The sequence below is a fragment of the Pinus tabuliformis genome, chromosome 5_2 (assembly GCF_031772625.1).
Source record: "Pinus tabuliformis cultivar Carrire ecotype Pingquan chromosome 5_2, CPIR1, whole genome shotgun sequence".
NCBI lineage: Eukaryota > Viridiplantae > Streptophyta > Pinopsida > Pinales > Pinaceae > Pinus > Pinus tabuliformis.
The window spans coordinates 619,556,549-619,582,284 of NC_142306.1; positions in this window are offsets into that span (position 1 = coordinate 619,556,549).

Consider the following 25,736-nt stretch of genomic DNA (forward strand, 5'->3'; position numbering starts at 1 on the left):
AGACTCTTTTGAAGTACATTGGTGGTCTACACAGCTACATGAGGCATACCATCCTCATGTTTAATCCCACTAGTGTAGATGAGGTATTTGTATAAGCTACTCATCTAGAAGCTAGAGGAAGGAATGGAAATCCAGAAGTTAGGGGACCATCCCAACCCACTGTAAGCAAGAGCAAGGAGAAAAGAAAGCAGAAGTGGAAAGCAAGGAAGGCTAACACTACACAAAAAGCCAAAGCTTCATGCACTCATTGTAAAAAGGAGGGGCGTGATGATGAGCATTGTTGGATTCTGCATCCAGAGCTAAGACCTAAGAAGTCCGAGGGCAAGAAGAAGAAGACATCTGCAGCTATTCTGAAAGATTTGGGGTCAGACTTGGGAGATGAAACAACTATAGTAGCCACAGGTATAAAAGGTTTTCTGATTTAGAGAATGTTGAAATCAAGAAGCAGGTGCAGGAGTTGCTCGAGAAAGGATTCATCAGGCCTAGCACATCACCATGTGGATCACCAATCGTTTTGGTGAGAAATAAAGATGGCTCGTGGAGAATGTGCATTGATTACCGAGCACTGAATAAGATAACAATCAAACATCATTATCCCCTTCGTCGCATAGATGATCTCTTAGATCAATTAAAAGAGGTTGTTTATTTCACCAAGCTGGATTTGCACAGTGGATACCATCAGGTCAGAGTTGCAGAGCAAGATGCATGGAAGACTGCTTTCAAAACAAAGCAGGGATTGTATGAATGGCTGGTTATGCCTTTTGGCTTAACTAATGTTCCTGCTACTTTCATGAGATTAATGAATGATGTACTCATATCTTTTCTTGATGATTTTGTTATTGTGTATCTGGATGACATTCTGATTTTTAGTAAAATGTGGGAAGAAAATTTAAAGCATGTTAAGCAGACATTAGATGTTTTGAAAAGAGAAAAACTTTATGTTAAACTCTCAAAATGTGAATTTGGAAAAACATCTCTAAACTACTTGGGCCATGTAGTAGGGGGAGGTGAATTAAAAATAGATCCCTCTAAAGTGGCAGTCATTATGAACTGGCCTAAACCCAGGTCTACTACAGAAGTGAGAAGCTTCTCAGGAGGAACACAATATTGGAGGAAGTTCATTCCTAACTTCTCCTCGATTGTAACTCCCTTACATGTTTTAACAGGATTGAATAAGGTGTTTCAGTGGGGAGGCAAACATCAGAAAGCCTTCGACACCTTGAAAGAAAAAATTAGTACAACACCTGTACTAGCACTGCCTGATTTACAAAGACCATTTAAGATCCGAACTGATCCAATGACTATGCCATGGGAGCAGTGTTGACACAACATGGTAAACCCATATGTTATCATTCTGAGACTTTTAATCCTGCAGTAGTTAAATATCCTACATATGATAAAGAATTGTATGCATTAGTTTAGAGTGTGAAAAAGTGGAAACATTACTTAATGGTCAAAGAGACAGTAATACATATTGATCATCAGCCACTTCAATATCTACACCCCCAAACTAAGTTGCATCAATCAAGACATTACATGTGGATGGGTTTTCTACAACAGTTTCATTTAGTCATCATATATAAAAAGGGCATACATAACAAGGTTGCAGACATGTTATCTAGACCCATTATGAATGCATCTACCATACTTAAGCATAATTATGTGCTACACGAGAGCTACATAGAACAATATGCTCAGGATATAGACTTTAAAGATGTATATGCAACTTTGAGTCAAGGCAAAAGAGTAGAAGAATTGGACTATCATGTGAAGGACCGACTCTTATATCATTGTGGGAAACTCTGCATTCCACAAACCGAGAGAGTAAAGATAATTAGGGAAGCACACACTTCTCAGATATCAGGTCACTTTGGGGTAAGTAAAACAGTTGCACAACTACAAAGGTTCTACGATTGGCTGAAAATGAATGAGACAGTTTCTAGATATGTAAGAAGGTGTGCCATGTGTGCTAAAAGAAAGCCCAGCAATAGAAAACTAGGCTTGTACACTCCATTTCCAGTTCCTTCTCACCCTTGGGAAAGTGTTTCCATGGATTTTGTTGGAGGACTGCCTAAGTCTAGGAAAGGTCATGATTACCTATATGTTGTTGTGGATAGGTTCAACAGAATGTGCATTTTTATACCTTGTGATAAACATATTACAGCTGAACAAACAGTGAAATTGTTCTTTGAACATGTATGGGTTTATTTTGGATTACCCACTTCCATTGTATCTGATCGAGACACCCGATTTGTGGCGAAGTTTTGGTCGAGTCTATGGGAACTGATGGACACCAAGTTGAAGAAAAGCACAGCTTTTCATCCACAAATAGATGGCCAGACAGAAGTAGTTAACAGGATAGTGATCCAGTTACTGAGAGGTTATTGCAGCAAACATCCTAAGCTTTGGGATGAACACTTGTGTTATGTGCAGCATGCTTACAATAGAGCCAAACACTCTTCTACACAGAGATCTCCTTTTGAGACCTATTTTGGTTTCACACCAAGGTATCCTTTGGATTTTGTCTTTGGTAAAGATACCATGGTTGATGGACACAGTGATGTGGACAAGGCAACTAGGTTCATTGAACATATCCAAGAGATCCACCAGGCAGTACAGGAACAGCTAGAGAAGAGCCAGGCCAAGTACAAGGCTAGGCATGACAAGCATCGAATGGAGCATAGTTTTCAAGTTGGAGACCAAGTCTGGCTGTATATCAGCAAGGACAGGATGCAAGGTGAAGGTAAAAAGCTAAAGCCTATCAGGTATGGACCCTTTAGGATACTTGAGAAGATTGGTGAAAATGCTTTTCGCCTTGATTTACCAGCTTACATGCACATCTACTCAGTCGTAAATGCAGATTGCTTGAGATTGTTTGAACCTTCAATGATTGAGGACCTTGAAGAGCAGAGTCAATTGCCTTCTATTGATGACCTGCTACCTGAATATCTTAGTGAGTTGTAGGGAGACACAGTGCTGGATAGGAAGGTGATGACAATGCACAGAGGAGATGTTGAATACCTCAGGATTGGGCTCAGAGGTTCAAAGCCGAGTAGCACAAAGTGGATTGATATTTGATAAGTGAGAAAGAAATACCCTCACTTAGATGATGCTTGAAAACCAACTTTTGGTGGTCCAAAAGCTTTTTTAGTGGGAAGGTCGTGATCCGAATTGGATCCATAAAACACTGTCAAAGAACCATGACTATATCGGGTCGGAACAAATCTCTAAAGAATCCAAAACAGTGATCAAAAACACCCTGAACCAGTGGCAATGGCAGCCAACGTGGAACGACGAGGACCTCAGTCAAAGCATGTTGACCGAGGCCCATGGAGACCACGCAGGAGGTCAAATTAGCCCCTGGGAGCCCTGGATTGGGAAACGGAGGTGGATTTTGATGCGCTAATCATGCATCGCTGGGCAAACAGGGCCGAAATGGAGGAAACCTGAGCACTCAGTCACGTGGGGGAACCAGAGGACCACGGGCGGAAAAGGGAAAAAGTGCTAATTGTACAAGGCAGGACCCACGCTCTAGAAACCGGAAGTTTTGATCGGGGCGCCCTTAAACGGTAAGAGGTTTTGGACGAGAGCAGAGCGATTCCATACAACGATCGACGCATGGCAGGCAAAGGTGAGAGAAAATTGTCGTTGATCACATGTTATCGGTCGAGCAAGTCAACCACACGAAATGTGCATATGGCATTGGATCTGGGAGACTCAAATCGGACGGTTGAGATCGCGCCCGATGGAGGAAGCAGAATCGACAGGGAATTAAGCCGTGTTTTAGAGGGGATTTGGAATTCGTTTGACCACCACAGTGGAGGAAGAACACATCCATGATGTAACTGAAGAAATGAACTGATGAAGCATGCTGGCGCCATTTAGAGGAGGACAAGTGGCCACTCCTTGAGCGTTCATGATGACGCCGAACAGGGAACTCCAAGCACAGCTGCAGAAGATGAAGAGACAAAGATGGAAGAGGAACTGAATAGGCATAGGGACCGAATGGCTAAAGCCATGAACAGAGACAGTCGAATCAGTGAAGAGAAAGACAGAAGTCGAGAGACGGAAGAAGTGGAACAATGAACCTAGAGAGGAGGACTGAACACAGATAACAATAAAGCAAAGTAGAAGAGGACAGAGAGCCGAGCTGACCAGAGGCAGCATCGAGCACCAGAGAGCTTGAAGATTCAATCCATCCCATAGAGGAATCTGTCCGGACTGAGCATCACATTTGGCTCTTTCCACTGTAGACCAGAAGGTCACAGAGCTGGTAGGAAGAAGAAGAGTCTGTGTACTCCAGTGGCTTGGGGAATCCAAGGACCACCCTGCCAAGCGAAACCTGCTTTAGGTGAACTCACATTGAGTCCATGTATTGTAAATTCTTTGCCCAAAGGCACAATAAAACAAGGCCACCACTGAAAGCTGGACCGGAGATGTAGCCTTGGAGAATAGGGTGAACTCCTTATTAAAATTTCTTGTGTCTTTATTTTGCTTACTATATTTCTCTGCTGTCTTTCCATTTAAATGTCTATGTATTGGCAATTTGATCGATCCGTTGCTTAGATAACACAGAACACACACACCGGCACATGAGTCTGTAATACCTTTATTTAACAAATCTTTAACTGATGTCACTCATAGGGTGAATATCAGATCACTCATATATGTGGTTTAAACAGAAGGTTCCATAGCCACCAACAATCTAGAAGAGAACTTGGCATTGGATTGAGAATGAATAGTGACTGAGAACATGTATATTCCATATATGGATGAGGAATATAAATATTTTCCACATGAAAAAAAAGTATTTAGTTTTTTATTCCATAAATTTTAGCACATTTTTCAAAATAACAATTTTTTTGTATATTATATTTTTGTTTATATTAATCATATGAAAATCTCTCTCTCTCTCTCTCTCTCTCTCTCTCTCTCTATATATATATATATATATATCTATTTTTTTCATTTTAATGTGTTTTTTAAAAGGATAATATCCTCTTAAAAATATATATATTTTTATGTGATTTTAAAGCATTTAAGGAAGATTCCACTAGATTCCTCATGTTTGCCATTTTATTTACAAATTTGTCTTGCAATTCAGAATAGTATTAGATTAGGAAGAGATGGTAAGTTCCTATATGATAATAAAAATACCTAATTAATATGCATTGCGAATATTGCTAAAGCTTGACTTAAGAAGTTGTATGTTCTTAATGTTCATCTCTTGTATGTGGTTTAAACACGAGCTTCCATCCCCACCAACAATCTAGAAGGGAACTTGGCAATGCATTGAGAACGAATAGCCCTTGAAGGATTGGAACATGTATATTTCTCATATGAAATAGAGAGGTATTTTCCACATGAAAATTGTATATTTATTTTTTGATTCCATAAATTTTAGCACATTTTTCAAAATAACAATATGTTGTGTATATTATATTAATCATGTGTAATTTTTTGTGTGTGTGTGTGTGTGTGTGTGTGAGTCATTTTTGCACTTCAATATGTTTTTTAAGAGGGAAATATTCTTCTATATTCTCTTAAAATATATTTTTCATGTGTTTTAAATAATTTAAGGAAGATTCCACTAGATTCCTTGTGTTTTCCATTTTGCTTTGAAATTTGCCACTCCATTCACATTAGGAAGAGATGGTATGTGCCTATATGACAATAAAAACTACCTAATTAATATGCATTGCAAATACAATAGCTAAAGATGGACTTAAGAAGTTGTATGTTCTTCATGTTCATCTCATATATGTGGTCCAATCACGAGCTTTCATCCTCACCAACAATCTAGGAGAGAACTTTGCAATGCATTGAGGCAATTATAATATTGTTAAGGTAAAATTAGATATATATTCTAGGAGATACCATTTATGTGCAATCAACACTCAATAGAACCTTTTGCATCAGCTAAGACTCATGCCCGAACTAAAAAAGAATCTAGCCAAGAATACCTCTTCTATCAATGCATCCCACATGTGAAATAATTGCAGTCTAGCTCGTAAATGTGATTTTGGGTGTCCATAAAAGGCACACCTACCCACTACAAAAAATCCATGTAATTAGTTCCTTTATTGCTTCCAAGGACTATTTTAGTGTATTTTTCTCTAATTTTTTGAAAATATTGGTGCTATTTATTGGGATGGTGTTATTTTTAGTGTTGTTTTTAATGGAAAAAACATTTAGGCACTAAATTAGGAAATAATAGCGCCGGAAGTAGAGCCAAAAATAACACTGTAAATAGTGCTGTAAATAATGTCGTAAATAGCACCATCAATTTCCCCAGAAATAGTGCCATCAATTTCCGCCGAAATAACGTCATCAATTTCCTCAGAAATAGCGCTAATGATAACGTTGGGTTTAGCTCCTTTTTTTGCACCTAAATTACCTCCTTGGTTAGCTCCTTTTTTAGCCCTGGATTTAGTGCCAGATGTGCCTAAATAGTTAAGTAATTGAGGTGTTCGAGGTTAAGTGGATAAGGGCTTTGAGGATTATGGGATTTAGGGATTTGGGGTACAGGGATTAAGGGTTAAGGAATTAGGGGTTAGAGTTTAAGGGATTAAGGGTCAAGAGATAAGGGATTTGGTTCTTACGAGTTAAGTAGTTTAATGGTTAATGGTTGGGCTATTTCAAGTTTGGATAGTATATTGAAGCTTGTTGATATAGGATTACATTTCAGTTCCTTTACTGATTTGGATTAATTAAGGTTTTGGGAGCTATTTTTGTTACACAGATAGTTTATTAAGCACATGTTTCCTTTCCTAATCAGACTAAATCTAGGAAATCCAATTATTCATCTAATTAATACATACCTCACCCAACCATAATAATGCATGATTAGACCGAACTTACAATGATTACTTTTCACAATTAAATTGATATAACCATCACCATTAGTACCAATAATCCTTCATCAATATTAATTTTTTTCTTTATTATTCATGATGTTACATTCGAATATTAGTGCAATTAGTTGGAAACTCCTTTTGATTTAAAAGTTTTGAATTGGTAATAAGGAGGAGTAACCACTAGTAATTCCAACACCTTGACATTCTCCCCTGAGCAAGAATATGTGTGTGCTGAAGTAGCTTTGTAACAAGTTCCTAACATTTTTTAGTAGTGTGCTTGTAAGTAGTTATGGGTGGAGCAAAGGTCAGAAACGAACCTAACTATGTTAATGGACTATTACAACATCCATAAGCATTGGAATTTTTTTGAAGGGCTGGATGGCTGAGTTATTTTGAAAAATTACAGGGTTTTAGTGAATTGGTCACTTTAGAATTTTCCCAAGCCTTAGTTGAACAACACTCTATGGTCAAGGGCTTCATAATTGTTATTGCATAAGAAGTTATTACAAAAGTGACATGGATGCCTAGGATAGGATAACAATGGTTCTCAAGGAAAGTGGCCAATCTTGAAGCTAAGGCCATATTCTTATAGGAGGGAGAAGAATTAACACCCAAGAACGGGGTTTTGATAGAACATATCTTCCTCAACCTTGGGAAGATGTAGCCCTCTTCATCCAAAAAATCACTACCTATTAGGGTCGTTTTGGGATTATTTTCAACTATCAATTTTAATTGTTGGCACACTTGATGACAGGCTGGTTGATTAATTTACCATACTACTTGTTGAAGTCATTATAACACATGGCGGAGGTTGTGAAAGGGGAAAAACATCCAGAAACTTGCATCATTAACCATGCACTCATTAAATTAATCATCACGCATTCATTACAGAGAGAAGGGAGATCATGACATGCTTTGATAGTGAGGCCTTGTGCTGGTGCAAATCAGGAGCAAGAAGAGAGTGCTGAAGCAACACCTAGTGCTGAAGAAGCACCCAGTGATGAAGCAACCCCTAGTGCTAAAACAACACCAAGTATTGATGCAACACCCAGTGCTAAAACAACACTTGTTGTTGAAACTTCTACATCTTCCAAGAGACAAAAAACCATAGGCTCTAAGTGGAGTAGGGTTGATACACCTCCTATGATTGGTTGACGAAACCCTAAGAGGTGGAGTTCAATTAGAATGACAGCTAGTTCATCCTCACAAGGAAAGGAGATGGAAATATAAGAACCCGTGGTGGTGTCTAGTGAGTCATCAGAGGAAAGACGAGGTGGGTACCTAATTGTAGAGGAAGTGCTGGAGGAAGAAATTGTTGGAACAACAATTGTGCCTAAAACTGGAGCTGAGGAAGTGAAGACCCCTAAAGGGATTAGGGGAGTATCAATAAAGGTAATAGTGCAGAAAAGGAAAGTGAAAAGGCCAATTGGTGGAAGAACCCCTGGGAAAAGGGTGCAAGTAGCTATTATACCAAAAGAAATTCAAAAACCTACTACTACAATTGAGGGGGAATGTGTTGATATAGCTGGACCTAATGGGTTTGAGGAGAAACATGACAAAGAAAAGTTGTATAAGTCTGCATAAGAAGGCCTCTATACATCTAAAATCTCATTTGTTACACCATATCCTAAACAAGAACTGAAGAAACAACAGGATACAGAAGTACGAGTAACATAAGAGCATACATAAGAACAAGAGGTTGTTACTTCACCACGTAATATGAAAATTGACCCTCTCGTTCAAATTGAAAATCTAAGAAAGGAAAATGAGGATTTAAAGAAACAAATTTCCTTGGTTAAAGAAAAAATTCATTTTAAGAATGAAATTGGATTAGATATGTTGACAGAGGCTGTAGAAATGGCATCATCTATTGTATCAAAAAAAATTTGTATGGGCTGTCAACAAATCCTTAAGGAGGCTAAAATCATGGAGACTATTACTGTTTCAGTTGGAGTATAAGTGGGAGAACATGACAAATAATTTTGACCTACTATTCCATAAGAACTCGTTGATGATGTTGTTGTTACAAAAGAACCAACAGTCAAAGCAGAGAAAGAAGCAAAAAAATAGTCTGCTAATCCACAAGAACATGTTTATGACGTTGTTGTTACATGAAAACCATTAGTTGAAATAGAGCATACTGAAAATAAACTATACTTTTGTACCACAAGAACCTCTCGATGATGTTTTTGTTACACAAGAACCAACAATTGAGATAAAGTAATAGGAGGAGAAAATGGATCAGAAGGAGGATGCTAAAATAACATTTGAAATAACTCATGTTAAATTGAATATTTGATGAGGGTACTAGAGTATTGGGAGAAATTAGCGCTCTTTCCCAAAGATGAATTCATCTTCCTAAAGCAACACGAGGAAATGGTCAATAAGATTAAGAAGGAGTGGGTTGAAAAATTAAGAATTGTAGAATTTGTGAAAATTTAGAAGGAGAGGAATCAAGCAATGAAACAGGTGAAGGAACTACAAGGAGAGGTTAAGCTATTACAGAAAGAAAAGGAGATCATTTATGAGATCATTAATGGATTATTGTGTGGTAGGATTCCTTCTCCTTCTTATCCTTTATATTTGCAAGAAAAACATTATCTCTTCCAATTAACATCCCTGAAGGAAAAGCGACCATATAAGACAAGGGAGATACACGACTTCCTGGAAACATTTCAAAGTGCTAATTTCTCAGAACAACATTTGTTGTGTGAGATGTACCTGCATGATATTGCTTTCTTTGGGGATGAATCATTCAATCTGACACCCTATGTGGGAGATGTACAATTCAGGGCTTTTTTTTCTTTTATGCAAAATTAGATAGGCTGGAAAGCTGCCCATGATACTGTAACAACTAATGAAGAACGGGTAGAACTGTTTATTAGAGGAGAACCTGGTTCAACTGAAGTTGTTTCACACAAATACAATAAAATATGGTAGTTTCCAGCCACTAAGACACTGCTGATGGACCATCGAAAATTAGTTCTACAGAGATTCCAGAGAAATATACAAGGAATGAGAATTGGTGCCTTAGAAGGAAGCAAGTTGAGATGGGATCTTTCCCGACAATAATTGAAGAAGGGAGACCCCTATTATTATCAGGATTTTAAGTAAGCACTTTCCAGATTTTATCAGTACGTTGACTATATTAGGAGGAGTGGTGCAGGATAGATAGGACTTTGATTCAGGTTCTCTCTTGTTTGGTTACCAACCTATCTATATCAACATCCATATAGTATTATTGATGATTTTTGGGATGGATAATTGGTTATTTCTCGAGGATACATGGTCAAAGGTGAAGACATGGTAGGAAAATAAAACCTCACGCAACTTCAATCTTAGCATGCTAGGCATTAGTGACATGAGTTTGCATGAGGACATGCAAAATATTAAGTTGGGGGAAGATGTTGGGTCATAGATTTGTCATCTCTTTCCTACATATTTTCCTATTTCTTTTGTCCCTTTTTGACCAATGGGACCATATCTTATTACTGTAACAACCCTTATTGACCTATATTCTTTTTCACTTGTCACTTTCTTAGTCTAATTCTACATATAATTTCACATTAGAACTATTCTCTTAGACTTATTTTTATCATAAAACTAATGTATAGGTTGTTTCAGGTTTGGATGGTTTGTCGAAGCTTCCTGTTACAGGATTATATTTTAGTTCCTTTATCGATTTCGATTAATTAAGGTCCTGGGAGTTGTTGTTGTTACATAGATAGTTACTTAAGCACGTGTTTCCTTTCCTAATGAGACTAGATCTAGGAGTGCATCAAAATCAAAAGAAACAACTCATTAATTGGAGATATTTGTGGAGCATCCAGATCATTTGGTTGAGATATTTTGTAAGTCTATTTGTGATTAAAGTAAACTATTATAGTTGCCCCTTCCATGGAAATCGTTGTGTAATTGTTAGGACAACGTTTTATTTTAAGACACATGAGAATTGGAAGATTCTCATGATTTTCTTCTCACTTTAATTAAGATCTATAAAAGATAATATTGTTTACCCGTGAGGGCTAGAGTGAATAATTAGAGAATAGGATTGGAAAGGGGAAATGGGAGAGCTCTTTAATCATGATACTTTTATTAATGCAAATCTCAACTTTGTGGTTCAATAATTTCCTTTGAGTAATTTTCTTGCTTTTTAGTGCACCAGCCCCTGCTGAGGAGGAAGGGCCCTCCTTCTTAGCATGGATCACTGGCTAGTTAGAGTGGAATACATAATTGAATAAATATTTCTTAGGTATGTGATTATTATTATTTTTGCTATTACAATTAATTCTGTGTGTAATTTAATTAATTGCAGTAAGCTTTGGATGGTGCGACAACTTAAGTCCTGGACCGTGTTGAAATATGTAACTAGTTTCGATCTTCATAATGACATGTGTAATCGTGATTTTATATAATTAACGAAAAGAAAGAAAATTAAAATTATTTTGTTATTCTTGAGGCATGGGTTTCATGCTCAAGGAATTTTATTTTGTAGATCAAGCTATGATTGTGAGATATTAGGTCATTAAGTCATAAAGTATATTGAGTCAATGTCATGTATTGAAGACCCATTTGGGCATGTTACATATTGTAAAAGAAGAGTTTATTTGAGTCATAAACTGTTAGGGTCTAACCCTAACCCCCTTATTTATGTAATAGGGTCAAGTCATAGTTATAGTTAGTTAAAGAGTCGATAAAGCCCATATTAATAATTTTAAGTGGTTGACCTGAATTTAAAGTAAGGGACCACAGTTAGTGCAAATGGGCCATGGTACTAGATAGATGGTATTTATAGAACCATGGTATTGACCCATGGTATTGCATGTATGAATCCTATATAAAGGATAGAGATTCCCCATTGAGGAGCATCGTCTCTTATTCTGTAATCGAGCCCTGCTCTACCGTAGGTTTCCCCATCGAAGAGGCAAGTGAACATTGCTTTCATCTCTGAATAATAAAATACATGCTGTTATTTCTCATTTTGTTCTGTGTTCTGGGTTGTATTTCTTTATATATTTGGTATTCAGGCATATTCTCACAGGTCAAGAGCATAACAAGTGGTATCAGAGCACTTTCCAGGGCCGGTGGTATCTCCATTTGTAGTAGATTTTTTTTTTTGGCTAGAGACGTGTTTCGACGTCTTTAAACCACGGGATCTGTCATTGAGCACATGAACCTGTGGATTTGGGGAGGCATGCACGCAGGAAATACAAGAGGTGGTAATGCTTGTTGGACTCCCTTGTAACCCCTATGGGTAGCCCTTTGAGTAGTAGCACATTAGATAGAACCGCGCATGGACTGTCTTCCACGTACCCTCTAGGTATATCGGAAGCCCCCTAGGCTCACCGAAAACCTCTTCGTAGATAAAATGTCGGTCATCTTGCTGCTACAGTACACCGAGAACAACACTCGGGGATATTACTCGTGCGTATGATAGGGTAGTCGGGTAGTATGGCTAAGGGTACGATTGATCCTCCTTAGTTAGTGCCCTGAAAGATTGGGCCGAGTACTACTGTTGGACCCTTATTTATATTGCGATCTGTAGTACCTGACACTCCTTGAGACCATCGTTCCCTTGTCTCTTTGAAGATCGCCATCATCTTCTTTTCCAAATCAGATCTTGCAGGTTGGGTTCTGTGCCACTACAACAATCAGATCCACCAGAATACCATTCAGATCTAGCAACAGGGGTTCGGTTGCTACCACATTCCTGCTCACACTCTGTAATTGAGGGTTTCACAGATAGATTTGACCATTTGTGCAGGGAGGCTTGTGGCTCCTATACCTTGGGGTGATTCTTGCAGGACATTGGGCAGGATTAACTTTTCTGGGAATTGGCTACTGCAGTATTGATAAGCGGGGAGTAAAACTTCTTTTGGAGTAAAAAAAAAAAGAATAAAAAATAAAAAATAAGCCCATAAGAATCAGGATGAGGGGTTGAGCGAGGTGGTAACATTCACTTGTCAGCGTTAATTTTCAGGCGGTCCCAAATTTTTTTCATAGTGACGACAAGTGAACCAGATTAGTGTATGGTAGAAACCAAAGCTCAAGCTATGGCCAATGAGAATATGGAATCCATTGAAAACAGGTTGGAGGAATTATCGAGGTAGATCTAGACATTGAACAACACATTCACAAAGGGAAGGTCAGTGTTACAATCAGAGGCATGTGCTTTTAATGAAGACCATGAAGGAGAATCTAGTCATTCTCTTTATTTCCATGGACATCACCAACATTCCCACCCTCGACCACCCAAGTTGGACATGTACAAATTTGATGGATCTAATCCAGCAATATGGCTATCACAAATGGACCAATATTTTATGCTAAATCACATCAGAGATGATGAGACTAAGCTACATGTGGGAGGCCTTTACTTGGACCAAGAAAGATGGCAATGGTGGCAGTGGCATCAAAAATGCTATGCAAGGCCAATTACTTGGTAGGCGTTCTCAAAATCCCTTTGTGAATGCTTTGAACATGAATCCAATTTTTTGGGTTGTCTTACTAAGCTTAGACAGACAGGCATAGTACACGACTATATTACAGCCTTTGAGAAATTAGCCTTCCACACAGGAGGTCTGGTAGATGAATTCTACTTGGAATGTTTTATCAGTGGTCTCAAAGATGCCATCCAAGCTCACGTCCGGATGCACCACCCACCCACATGGCTGGAAGCTTGCACAACGGCTCACGAAGTGGAATGCGCGTTAGCGGCCCAGTCGCCTCGTCCAAATTTCATAGCCAAGGGACGCCCCACCTAGGCTTTGGGCACTACCCAAACACTTAAGGTTCAAAAGGTGTCACCAACAGAAATGGTGGAAAGAAGAAAGCAAGGATTGTGTTACTACTATGATGACAAATACTCCCTGGGGCATAAATGCAAGGAACCCAAATTATTTCAAATTGATGCTATTGATCATAGTTCATCTAAGGAAGCCCCATCCTTTGAGGGACCAGAGGAGGAAGATGAGGACAACCAGTAGGACAATGAGCTCCTAGCTACACCAGAAGAACCAGTTATCTCGCTCCATGCTTTGGCAGGCATTTCTTCTCCCCAAACTCTCAAAATCAGAGGTTTTATTAAACATCACCCTGTAGTAGTCTTGATTGATAGTGGCAACACGCATAGCTTTATGAAAATATCAAACTTCAGATGGGAGATTACCACCTAAAGATCCACATGTTTGCCATCAACATGGGTGGGTGTGACATTGTATTGGGTGCTGAATGGCTCCGCACACTCGACCCAATCAAAATGGATTTCCAGGAGTTATATATGAGCTTTAAGCAAAATGACCACACGCATACCCTTCACAGACTCCAAGCATGTACTCCTTCTATCATCAGCTCGCATTAGATGGAAAAGTTGTTAAAAAAGGGCCACCATGGAGTTATCACCCAATTTAATGCCATTCAGGTCTTCAAGCCGCCTACTCTTCATATTCATCCTGAGATGCAACAGGTCTTAAACAACCATCTATAGGTCTTTGACAAACCTCATGAGCTTCCACCATCTAGAGGGGAACATGATCATGGCATTAGTTTGGTCCCAGGGGCACAACCACCGAATGTGTGCCATATAGATACCCTTTTGCCCAAAAGAATGAAATTGAAAAAATCATCAAGAAACTCATGGAAGCCGGTGTCATTCGTCCTAGCATCAGTCCTTATTCATCACCTATGGTCATGCTGCTCAAGAAAGATGGGGAATTGCATATGTGTCCAAACTTCAGGGCCCTCAACAAGCTGATGGTCAAAGATAAATTTCCCATCCTAGTTGTTGATGATTTGCTAGATGAACTGAATGGGGCTTAATTCTTTACTAAGCTAGACATTCGCTTAGGCTATCACCAAATTTGCATGAAAGAAGTAGACATTCTGAAGACTGCTTTTTGAACTCATGAAGGTCATTATGAATTCCTGGTCATGCCATTTAGTCTCTGTAATGCTCCATCCACTTTTCAGAGCCTCATGAATCACCTGCTCAAACCATATCTCAGAAAATTTGTCCTTGTTTTCTTTGATGACATTCTCATCTACAACCTCACCTGGGAAAAACATCTTTAGCATGTAGACCTACTCTTGCAATTGAGCAGGAAGCAAAAATTATTTGTCAAATTGTTCAAGTGCTCTTTTGGCATGAAAGAAGTCGAGTATTTAGGCCACATTGTGGGGCGTGAAGGTGTTAGGGTGGATCCCAAAAAGATCCAGGCAATGAAGGATTGCCCCAACCAAAGGCCTTGAAGAGTTTGAGGGGATTCTTGGGTCTCATCGGCTACTATCACAAATTTGTCCGCAATTATGGTCGCATTGCTAGACCCCTCACTCACCTTATCAAGAAAATTTCATTCCTCTAGAATGATGAAGAACAACAGGCATTTATAGCTCTCAAACATGCCATTTATTCACTCTCGTATTGGCACTACCTGAATTCACCAAATCTTTTGTGATTGAATGTGATGCTTCAGGTACGGGTATTGGGGTTGTCTTAATGCAGGAAGGCCGACCCTTGGCCTTCAATAGCCAAAAACTAAGTGGGAAACAACTAGGAAAATCTACCTATGAGAAGGAGATGATGGCCATCTTACATGTAGTGGATACCTAGAGACAATACTTATTGGGGTGGCGTTTCCAAATCCGCACAGACCATCAAAGCCTTAAATATTTTTTGGAGCAATGCCTATCCTCGCCACAACAAAATAAATGGCTAGCCAAAATGTTGGGATATGATTATGAGATAATTTACAAGAAATGGCGTGAAAATGTCATAGCAGATGCTTTATCATGCCAATTTGAGGAGGACAACACCCTACTAGCAATCTCTCTTCCCATTCCAGAGTGGATTGAAGAAGCTCGCAAGGAATGGTTTTCACATCCATCGCTCTCCCAACTCATTCATAACTTGCAAGCAGATCCAAATTCCACAGTGGGTTACTCTTGGAAGGATGAGATTCTTCACTACAAGGACAAAGTAGTGATATCACTGACATTCACCCTCAAAAGGCGCATTTTGGCAAACTTTCACTCATCTCCCACTGTAGGCCATTCAAAATTTCAGAAGACTTATGCTCAAACTCATCGTTCCTTCTTTTGGATAGGCATGAAAAAGGACATTCTTACTTTTGTAGTTGAATGTGATGTGTGTCAGTGCCACAAAGGAGAAACAGTCAAGTCCCCAAGACACTTTACAAGAATTTCCCATACCTGCCTCAATCTGGAGGGATGTTTCTATGGATTTCATTACTGGTCTTTTGAATTCAGGCAACAAGTCAGTCATCATGGTGGTTATGGACATACTTTCTAAGTATGCTCATTTTTGCGGCCTACCCCACCCTTTTACACCCACTTTGGTGGCTCAATATTTCATGGACCAGATCTTCAAATTGCATGGCATGGCCACTTCCATTGTGTCTGATTGTGACCTGATCTTCACCAGTAACTTTTGGCAGGAACTTTTCAAGCTACAAGGCACCCAACTCCAACTCAGTACTTCCTATCATCCCCAAAATGATGGACAAACTGAAGCAGTCAACAAATGTCTAGAGACCTACCTCATGTGTTTCACTTCAAAAGAGCAACATCTATTGGTACAATGGTTACCTCTATCAGAATGGTGGTATAATACTAACTATCATGCCGCCACCAAGATGACTCCATATGAAGTAGTTTATGGTCAACTCCCCCCTTCACCTACTTCTTATATCCCTGGATGCTCTAAGGTACAAGCAGTGGATCAACTCCTACAGAATTGTGCAACCATGCTCGTCCACCTCAAAGACATTCTCCATCAAGATCAGAATCACATGAAGCAACAGGCAGACCAACATTGTTTAGAGCGCACATTTCAAGAAGGGGATAAGGTATTCTTGAGGCTGCAACCATACAAGCAAACATCACTCAAAGACAAGGGTCGTCAGAAATTATCTCCAAAATTATACGGACCGTATCAAATACTTTAGCGCATTGGAGAAGTAACCTACAAGCTAGCCTTGCCACCCATTGCAAAAATCCATCCCGTCTTCCATGTATCATGCCTCAAGAAAGTGGTAGGGAACAATTGCTGAATTCAAACTAGTCTACTAGAATTGGATGAAGAAGGATCAATTTGGCTCCAACCTGAACAGGTTCTTGACATGCGAGAATGGCATCTGCACGGCTGCACGATCAAGAAAGTCCTCGTCAAGTGGAAAGACACCTCTCCAGAAGATGCAACCTAGGAACCAACCACTATTCTTCAGCAGTTTCCACAGCTTTAGCATTGAGGACAAGGCTATAATTATGGGGGAGGGCATGTTAGGGTCCAATCCTAACCCCCTTATTTATGTAATAGGGTCGAGTCATAGTTATAGTTAGTTAAAGAGTCAATAAAGCCCATATTAATAATTGTAAGTGGTTGACCCACATTTAAAGAAAGGGACCACAGTTAGTTGCAAATGTGCCATGGTATTAGATAGATGGTATTAATAGAACCATGGTACTGACCCATGGTATTGCATGTATGAATCCTATATAAAGGATAGAGACTCCCCATTGAGGAGCGTCGTGTCTTATTCTGTAATGGAACCCTGCTCTACTGGAGGTTTCCCCCTCGAAGAGGCACGTGAACATTGCTTTCATCTCTGAATAATAAAATACATGTTGTTATTTCTCATTTTGTTCTGTGTTTTGGGTTGTATTTCTTCGCATATTTGGTTTTCTGGCATCTTCTCGCAGGTCGAGAGCATAACATAAACCCTCCAAGAACTTGTCACAAATACTCAATCTAGTCGCCCTTCAAAAGGAGATGAAAATGATTCGAAAAGAGGATGTCAACCTACACACTCCCTCAAGTCAGCTTCTTTATTGAGCAGACTACTATATATATAGAGAGGACTCGGCCTCACTTGAAGACCATTCGATCAAGCATCCAAAAACATGAGATCAAATGTGAGAAACACAAGATAAGAAGCTCATCATCAAGCGCAGAAAGGAGGAGAAGAAGCCAAAATAGTTGTGATTTTTTTGGGATAATTACCTTTCACATGTGCAAAGAAGACTAGTGTCATCTACTGCAAAGGAAGCTGAAATTATCATAGTCATATTAGAAGACTGAATTTAGGAAGAAAGGAAAGTTAATTTACAAGCCAAATTGCAGAAGGAGGAGTCTCCATCTAAGAGAAGGGAATAAAGGGATAAAATTAGTGTTGATCCCTCACACGTGCTGCAACTAGGGTTTCTGAAGACGCTGAAATTAGAAGGGTAGCCAAGATCTAAGGTGAAGCAAGTAGTTTGAATAGCATTGACTCAAAGAAACCTTGTGACTTGGTATTGGATAGGTTAGTAGGTCAAGGGTCTTCGTATTTGAATTCATCACTTAAAGATTCTATAACAAGAAGAATTCGTTTGGGTTTTCCTCTCAAGTTGGAGAGGTTTTTCCCCTAGCTAATCACCTACATTTTGTGTCCCTTGTCTCATGTTTATTTTTGATTTGATAGTTGTTTGATGATAGAAAACATTAACATAATCAAGAGAAAGAAATAATCTAATAAAAGACTTAAGTAAAGTTGCATGACAAACATTTATCATTTCTAGAGAAATCATCTCATCCGTTTGCCCTAGATTTCTCAGCATGGTATCAGAGCTAATGTGAAAAATAAAGGAAGGGAAACTCAATAGGGGACACTCAAGCATTCAAGGACCGAAGTTATAGAAGGGAATCAAAGCATCTAGAAGATCATCTCATCCTCAAGGCATATTGAAGACAAGTTCTACATCATTTTCTTAGAAGTTTCAAAACCCTAGATCGATTAAAGAAGAACTCTACACTAGAAGTATTCTTAGGATTGATGAGCACCAGTATTGCAGCAAGAATGCTGCAACTCCTGGGGCTACCAACTTTACTTTATCAACTCGGGGTTTGTACAAACTTGGAGGTGACAGTGTTGTATACACAAGTAAATGTGATGGGTCTGCTCTTTGTCACTGCTAAGCTAGCAATAGACCACTAAGGTTTTTCAAACCAGACTTCTATTGATTCAAAAGAAGCTTGATTACTAAAGAGTAAAAGGGAAATATACACTAAAGAAATCTTGTCTACTGCAGTAAGGAAAAGATTGAAAAATAAATGCTTAAACACACCATTCATCTAATATAATTGCTAAGAGGCCTTTCTTCATGAGAATACTAAGTTATCATATGTGCAATCCTACTATCCTAGGCATGCAACTTGAAACATCAAACATTCTACTGCTGTGCATGTAAATAAAAAAAATGACTTCTTTTCCTTTTTGTCTTTTTTTTTTGAGAAAGTGTGAATGCTAACTTCTTTTGGTGGCAGGTGGATTAGGAATGATGGTGGATGGTTAGATGGCTTGGGAGGAAAGTAGGGGTCCTTTTCTAGCTTTCTAGGTGTTTTTCCCACAATTCAGCCTCAAAACAATTCACTACAGGTCAACCTACAGGATGTCCTAATGCGTCCTACATGAGGTCCTAGTGCTCCTACATGATCCCCTATATTCCTACAAGATACAACCGAGAGAAAGAGGAGGGATTTGGAAGGTGATATAAGGCTTAGGGAAGGTGGATGGTGGATGAAATGAGGCAAGGGAGTGCTTAAGACTCCTTCAGATCTCAAAACAGAGTTGTGAGATGGTTGGATTTGCTCAACAATCTTGGAGAAGTATTCTTGTGGAATGATGAATTTAGTGAAGAAAAAATGATAACCATGGATGGATGAGGTTAGGATGGGGTTTCTGATCATGAAATATCTCTGTACTACTGAAACTCTTGCATTGCATCAATCATTCAAATTTATCCATAAATCATGTAAACAAAAGGATTTCAATTAACTAAGGAAAACATAATTTCATGAGCTAGCTGCCTATTTCATGCATGGGAAAACTTGTAGGGTAATATGAAACCTTGATGAAATCTAATGTAAGACTGAAGATAACATAAATGAAAATTAAATCCTATTCTTGAAAACCAATAAAATGCTAACCTAAGTAACAGAAAACCCTAAATTCCATGAGAAATCAAAATTCTGTCTGTTTGGGCCTGCATAGGAGTTCTTTTCTCAAACCATGGTCCTTGAAGGGAGGAGTGAGGCAAAATCCACCTACTAACAACTTTTTGATATTCCTTTATATTCCTAAGCTAATGCTAAAGCAATGCACAAATGGAAGCAAACTAATCAAATCCACAACTACTTGTAATGAAATAAAGCTAAAGACAATTCGATCATTAATCTATGAAATCAACTAAGCATACAAATACAAGAAGAGGAGCCTTTGCTGCTAGGGTTGGGACCTAACCCAAGAGCTTTAGCCCTCTGAGTCAACTTAGTGTTGGATCAAGGAAATGCTCATTCTCATTATCAAATTAGAAAATTACATAACAATGTCTTCCACAAGCCTTGAACTCGAAAATTCCTAGTGTTTTTACATCAAAAATTCGAATCCTAATGAGGCTCTAGGCCTCCTTATTTATACAACTGAAATATCCAACAACTTCCTTAAATCTAGGGAGGCTCGGCTCCCAAACTCGAGATGAACTGGCTCTTTAACTATCATTGGCTCAACTGCCTTTTGATCTTCATGACTTGGCTGCTTGTAACTCTGAGCTAGTGTGATTTGATGGAGGAATATTCGAATGAGTGAGGAGTAAATGAGGAGGATCTATCCCCTACAATCTCTCCTCCTTGTCTAATTTGAGTTTCAGCCCTTAATTAGCCAAAATTTCCATGAATTTCTCTCAAAAACCTACAATCAATGTACATTAGTCCACTAGGCATAATATCTCACTTTGACTCATCTCATTAAGCAAAATATAATCAAAATATGTAAGAAATTATGATAAGAGTTGATTTGAATAAGCTAGGAGGTGTATTAAGGTCCATATAGTTACCCAATTATGAGGCTCATCAAGGATCCTCGGTCAAGTCATCATCAAGGAAAGAAACCACAAAGACCCTACCTCTACTCAAGTTGAATATTTCTACAAATCAAAGTAACTTGAAATCTACTCATCCAAGAGAAGCAAGATCAAGGACATTGTCATCATCATCAAATAATTCAAGGTGATCTCCCTCTATTTGAAGTCAAGGGTCACTCTTGAAGAAAAGCATCTTCATCAAGAAGAAGTGTGAAATAACCTATATCATCATCAAATTCAAGAAGGAAATAGGTTGAAGGAGCATCCTCACAAGTAAGTATATTTATGTCTACATATGAATTTGTCAAAATTGATTTTTTCAAGGAATGAAACAAATTTGTTGGGGCTTCAAATTTTCTTGCATGGAAGAAGAGGACAGATCTAAACCTCATTGAAAATGAGGTCAGGGAACATGTTAAGGGCTCAATCACTAAACCTCCAAAGGAATATGCTTAATCACTTGCAAGATATATGAAAGGGGAAGTAAGGGCTCAAGGGATTCTCATAGAATCCATCAAGGATCCCCTCATTCCCTATGTATCTAAACTAGAAACATCAAAAGAAATATATGACAAACTTGTAGAGTTTTTCCTGTAAGAACTATAGTAGAAGTAATCTCGTTAAGAAAATAACTCTACAAGATGAGGATATCAACATAAAAAGGAACAGTTTGAGACTTTATGACGATATCTTAAATAAGGGTCCAACTACAAGATTTGGGTTAAATAGTGTATGAGAAGGAGATGACTACCATAGTACTAAATGAAATTCCATAGGAATGGGGTAACTTTACATCAATAATTTATGGGAAGAAGGAAGCTACTCCATTCAAGGATCTATGTTCACTATGTAAAATAGAAGAAACCAGGTTGAAGGAAAAATCCGATGTAGGATCAAATGAGCAAATCCAATTATATGTTGCCATGGCAAAGAGAAAAGAGAAGTTTGGGAAATTTGTTCCTTAGAAAAGAAAGAAGAATATGACAAAGGTTCAATGTTATGGATGCCAAGAATATGGGAACTGTAGAATTTTCTCTACAAATCAGCTAGCTCACTGATATCACGTAGAAATTTCACTTGCAGATCAAACTGATATATGCAATGTATTAAAGCATAGTACTAGATCTACATCTACCATAAACTTTGTGGAAGCTTAATTGAACATGAGTAACATCAAGCATGAACAGATATAACTAAGAATGAGAAGTAATCAACAATAACACAGAAGATATAACCTAGGGAAAGCACCAGCCTAAAACCCCATCTCTGTATTATCAATCAAGTGGAAATCCTCAATAACATACAAAAAGAATTAGCTCAAAAGCTATCCTGCTCTCTTTGTACTCTGATGATGTAGCTCATGGACTACCTAGGCCTGTATATATAGGCTGCACAAGTCCTCCAAGCTCCTATTTCCTTGCGCAGTTTTGATTGGGGTCCAATGTCATAACATGTGTGAATTGGCCACATCATACCTGCTGTAACCTTAGGTCCAACTACGAAATCCATAAGGAATAATATTCCTTCTGCATGCAAGGAATATTCACCAAGGAATATCCCAACAACTGATAGTACATTGTCCCTCTATCTGATCTCAACTGGGTCTCTGTCTGAACTGACATGCATGAGTGAATCTTCAGTTATATGAAAATACTAGTTGTTACATGCATGCAAGCATTAACAAACTGAATCTCATTAATTTAACAACTTGTTAAATTAATCTAACTGGACTTGACTTAGTTAATTGAGCCAACTAATTACAACTCATAATTACAACTCATCCTCATCCTTTAACTGATGGTTAAATCCCTCAATCAAAGGAGAAACTGTTGCATGTCCTCACATAGAATTCAAGTTCATAATCCCTTAACTAATTAACTCAAACTGAATTAATTAATTAATTTACAAACTATTGTTAATATCAAATTCGAATTTTACTTCCTATTTCAAGTCTAGGGACTGACTAAAATAGGAATCCACACTGAACTGATAAAAATAGAACTTCTATTTTTAGCACTTCCATTTTTCATTCCCTATTTCCCAATCCAACACTAGTACCCAAACTGCTATTTTTAGCAATTTCTTGTTACGATTTTCAATAGGAAATACAAGAGAGGTTGTCCTAAGATCAAGAAGGACAACAAAAAAAGAGGAAGGGAAGAAGAACATATCACCGAAGAAGTGGAGGAAGCTGAAAAGAAGAAAACCAAAAAGGAGGAAGTAAAAGATCTCTACTATGATTGAGATAGTATTCCTCACCTAGTTCTTTTCAAATTTTTGTTTCAAAATATAACTATCATGGTAGGATTCATTAGAATCATGATAGCATGCACCATGTTAGGAGATGGCATCATAGAAGCATACGATTGAAAGTAAGAGCTTGTAACATCATCAAAGAAAAGCATGAAAGATAGCTAAAATAGAAGCATGTGGATGTCACATATAGAAGGATGTAGCTCTTAGTAACCTCATTAGAAGCAAAGGAATACTTATGGGAATAGAAAATTCATCTAGTTTATATCTTATCATACATCATTCAAAAGGAACATTTGCAAGATGAGGATAATCAAGATCCTCCGTTAGAATCTTCATTAGAAGATTCATCGACTTGAAGAAGCAAGTGTCTCACTGGGAATTCAAACTTGTATGGGATTAATGGGATGATTATATGATGACAAAAGAAGTGAAGCAAGTCAAGGGATTGATGTACATTCAATCAAGGAGGCTTCCGAAGAAATTCTAGATTACCAAAAGAAATAAATGAGGTATGCATATATTTAGAGAAACTTGATTCATGTCATATGGTTGCAGGGATAAATGATCTACCTTGTGAGCATGATTAAAAGAAATTTTGTCCTCCTTTGAAAGAATGCATGAAGGAATGGTTCACACATACTAGATGAAATCAACATAATATGTCCTCATATGAAATATGAGGTAGTTGAAAAAAATTGAAGGAACTATAATTGGAAGTTCCTAGGAGGAAATGTGTGAATAAAGAAAGGAAGAGATCATGAGAATGCAACTATGAAGAAGGAAATCAACATCTAAGGACTAAAATATTTGACTATGATATCTCCATGAGAAAGATATATGAAGATTCTAATAAAGTATGCAAAAACAAAGAGACCCTTGAAATTATATATTTGTTGGAAATGTGTCAATGTATATGTAGGATGTTGATGCAAACATGAGGATGTCATGATAAAAGACCATCACAAAGGTGATCTTGATTTAATGATTCATTTTCTATTTTTAAACAAATATATGGATGGGCTAATGCAGGATTGCCAAGGAAAGAGTTGTAGATGTCATCTACAATTGATATTCATGTGGTAGGATGAAAGATCTTGAAGGAAACATGACATGAAGAAGGTAGAAAGGCATGAAGGAAGGACACATATGGACTAATGGATCACTTTATGATAAAAATAAGGATGAAATGACTCACATGATTCATGAACAAAAGTGATGGATGGTCTGTGCCCCATAAGAAGTCCCAAAGGATGTAGGCTCCATAATATAGAAAAAATCATGACATTAAAGGAAGGAGTCTTACAAGCAACTGTTTGTCCCATGATCTCCGCCTAAGAAGAGTTGTTGGAAGCAAGTCCTTGGTTAAGAGGGAGCTTGGTCAAGTCCCAGATTAAGAGGGAGCTTGGGTACATTCCCTCTATAGGAATGGGTACATTCCTTCATTGGAATGGGCATATCCTCCCTAATTGAGAGGGAGAGATATACACATCATTCTTGTCTTCACCTGGGAAGATAGTGTTATCACTCAGGTTGTTCCCTTTGACTCCTAAGGGAATACGACCGAGGTAACCACAGACCAAACTTTTAGATGCAGGTCCTAGCCTACCTGCATCCAGAGAGGGCTCTCTCTTTATGATTTAGCTTTGTTTGGGGAGATTTTAGGCTAGTTATGAAGTGCGGAGTTTGTTTTAAGTTTGGTTGGATGGATGGTGTCATTCAATGGAACAGGGTGCAAATCTAAGAAGTTCAGTCCATTGGGCAATGGAGTCCATGAGGATGAGCTAGATATGGTTTCTTTGACAAAAGGAGGTACTACAGAGCAGGGAATCAGTCATGGAACAATCTGCATGCTGAAGTCATATGGAATGGGGTCAGAGGTGAAGGACAACTAAGAATCCTTCATCTGACAGAGGGAAAGTGAATGATTAAGACCAAGAAGCAATTAAGGATTTCTTAGCCTGCAATCAAGATGGGATAACTAGGGAAACAGGAGCAATCAAGGATTCACTGTTTGTGCTAATTATGAAGAAAACATAGAAAATAACAGAGATTGAACACAGGTTACAGTTACGTAAATTCTGGGCTATTCCTTTTCTCTGATATTTAGATTATGAAACATGTATGATATAGAAAGACAAAAATTGAAGACACAAGTAAGAGAAAGACTTATTGATCCACAGAATGATTCAAGAATTCTGTAACATAGCTCCCTGTCATCAATCCCACATCCAGAGTTCAGCAACAACGCATTACAGCGGCCTTTTATTCAGAATATTCACAGAGTTACAGCACAGTTCAGAAATGAAATAACAAACCAACAACAACCAACCAACCCCTAAAACATAGCTTGGGGAGGTATTTATAAGCAAAATATCTGCAAACACATCTCATCAAAGATCTGAGAAAATATCTAAGTTTTAACCTAACTTAAACTGCAAGCAAGGTAAAAATATCTAGTTTATGCTGCGCTGGAGGCAACTCCTTCAAAATTTAGCCGATGGGCGTCCTTGGTAGCTTTGTGCTGGCTGTCTGCAATAACTGTGCCTTGAATTCTTATCTGCCCCTCTTAGTCGGCTTTGATGTGCATTAATCCTGATCTGATGTAGCTTTTAATTCCCACTGATACTCTTTGACTTTGCTGGGATCCTCTTTAATGCTCCTCTGCTTTGGCTTTTACTGCTCCACTGATACTCTTTAACGCACTGCTGA